Raw genomic sequence first — 2980 nt, forward strand, 5'->3', positions numbered from 1 at the left:
CCATGATGGCTACTTCTTTTCTTCTAGGGGATTCCTGCCCACAGTAGTAGATATAATGGTCATCTGAGGTAAATTCACCCACTCCAGTCCATTTTAGTTCACTGATTCTTAGAATGTCGATGTTCACTCTTGCCATCTCTTGTTTGACCACTTCCAATTTGCCTTGATTCATGGACCTGACATTCTAGGTTCCTATGCAATATTGCTTTTACAGCATCGGACCTTGCGTCTATCACGTCACATCCACAACTGGGTATTGTTTTTGCTTTGGCTCCATCTCTTCATTCTTTCTGGAGTTATTTCTCCACTGATGTCCAGTAAAACATATTGGGCACCTACTGACCTGAGGAGCTCCTCTTTCAGTATCCTATCATTTTGCCTCTTCATATTATTCATGGGGTTCTCAAGGCAAGAATACTGAAGTGGTTTGCCATTCCCTTCTCAAGTGGACCACATTCTGTTAGACCTCTCCACCATGACCCACCCATCTTGGGTGGCCCCACATGGCATGGCTTAGTTTCATTGAGTTAGACAAGGCTGTGGTCCGTGTGATCAGGTTGGGTAGTTTTCTGTGAGTATGGTTTCAGTGTGTCTGCCCTCTGATGCCCTCTCACAGCACCTACCATCTTACTTGGGTTCTCCTACCTTGGACGAGGGGTATCTCCTCATGGCCGCCCCTCCTGACCTTGAACATGGAGTAGCTCCTCTCGGCCCTCTTGTGCTCACCCAGCCACTGCTCCTTGGACGTGGGGTTACTACTCCTCTGGGCCACCTCCTCTGACCTCAGGCATGGGGTTGCTCCTCTCGGCAAAATAACTTAGATGACGTATAAAATGTGGGACATCATCACAGAAGTTGCCAGATAAGTACAACTTCACAGTGAAAAGCATGAATAAATTAGGTAAACTGGAAAAGTATTTGAAAGATATACAACTCATAAAATCAAATAAACAAGACACAGAAAATCTGAATAGACATGTAATTACTTAAGGAAATGAATCATGAGTTAATATTAACTTTCTCATATCCAGATAGTTTCACTGAGAAATTCTACTAAATACGTAAAGCAGAAATAACTGAATGTTCCAATTTCTTTTGGAAACCAAAAAATGAGGAATCAATTCTAAATTTTAAAAGGTCAGAGTAACCATTATTTCAAACTTAATAAGGACATCAAGCTTACAGCAAAGTAAAGGCCAAACTCACTCATGAATATGATTTTTAAAAATGAAGAGAAAACACAACATATGAATTCCAGAAATATATAACTGGAATAATACATTATGGCAAGTTGCTTTATTCTCAACAATTCAAGGGTAGTTTAACCTTCAAAAATTCTATCAATTGAGTTTTTCTTATCACTAGAGTAAAAGAGAAGGGCCATATGGCCATCATAATATATGAAAAAAAGCATATATATCTGAAGAAATATTTTAACAGACTGGGGAAAAATCAAAGCTTATTAGTTTCATTTTTAAAAAATCTAAAATCAGTAATACAAACATAACACATAATGAGATGCCTAAATTGTTGTTTGTGAGGTAATTGACACGACAGGTATACTTAATATCACAGTGAGATTAATTTTGTACTGATCGGTGAACTAAGACAAATAAAACAAACTATTCATCGACAATGTAATTTGTTTTTGTTGTTCAGTTGCTAAGTTGTGGCTGTCTCTTTGTGGCCCCTTGGACTGCAGCTTGCCAGGCCTCCCTGTCCCTAACTATCTCCTAAGAGTTTGCCCAAGTTCATGTCCATTGAGTTGGTGACGCTCTCTAACCATTTCATCCTCTGCTACCCTCTTCTTCTTTTGCCCTCTGTCTTTCCCATCATCAGGGTCTTTTCCAATCAGTTGACTGTTTACATTGGGTGGCCAAAGTATTGGAGCTTCAGTTACAGCATCAGTCCTTCCAGTGACTATTCAGGGTTGGTTTCCTTGAGGATTGACTTGTTTGATCTCCTTGCTGTCCAAGGGACCCTTAAGAGTCTTCCTCAGCACCATGATTCAAAGGCATCAATTCAAACAGTATAATTTCCTACCTCTCGAATCTCAAAGCAACTAAAGGAAATTATTAGAATTAATAAGTAGTTTTAGCAGTTTTTTAGAAACTCATTAATATCTGAAAAACACTTCCATTTCTATATGGAAACACTAAAGAGTTAGTAAATGCAAGATTTTCAAGAGATTCCACTTATATGATCAACAAACACAAACGGCTAGGAATAGGTTTAATAAAGTTCACATGGTATTTCTACTCAGAAAGAAGTATTAGTCCTTAACAGCGATTGCTGACAAACCCAAATAAGAGACAGAAGATGCCAAGTTCATGGAAGGGAGATGAGTTTTTAAACACATCAATTCTGCTAGTATATTATGTAAATTAAACTCCAACTGGTATTTTGATGAGCCCTGACAAGCTACTTCTAAAATGCATATGGAGTTCAAAGAAACTCTTAAAGGAGATTAAACTGGAAGAACTTTCTCTACCGAGTATGAATATTTATTATAATACTATGATAATTAGGAGAGTATGGTCCTTGTGCGAAGACAGACAAGTGAACCAATAGGACAAAGATTCAGATACGCTCCTGCATATTGACTGGTGGCAAATATGCACTGCAAAGCAGTGAAGAGACAGAACAAATTTTTAAATATATGGGAGAACGCATTACCTATGCCGAAAAATAAGCTAAAGAGTGTTTTGTTTTATTTTCTTTTTACACAATATTAAAAAATCTAGTCTAGTGAGTTGTAGTTCTAAATATGGGGCAATAAGCTCCTGATGTCAGGGAAAATGAGATTTGTCAAATGAGACAGAAACAACAAAACATTCTAAATGAAAAGATAGATCAACTTCACCCATTTTACCATTAAGAACTTTTGGTCACTGAGAGACACCATTTAGGGAGCTCAGCTGGGTGCTCTGTGATGACCTACAAGGGTGGGATGGAAAGATGGGAGGGAGGCTCAAGAGGA

The sequence above is a fragment of the Ovis aries genome, chromosome 10 (assembly GCF_016772045.2).
Source record: "Ovis aries strain OAR_USU_Benz2616 breed Rambouillet chromosome 10, ARS-UI_Ramb_v3.0, whole genome shotgun sequence".
NCBI classification, from domain to species: domain Eukaryota; kingdom Metazoa; phylum Chordata; class Mammalia; order Artiodactyla; family Bovidae; genus Ovis; species Ovis aries.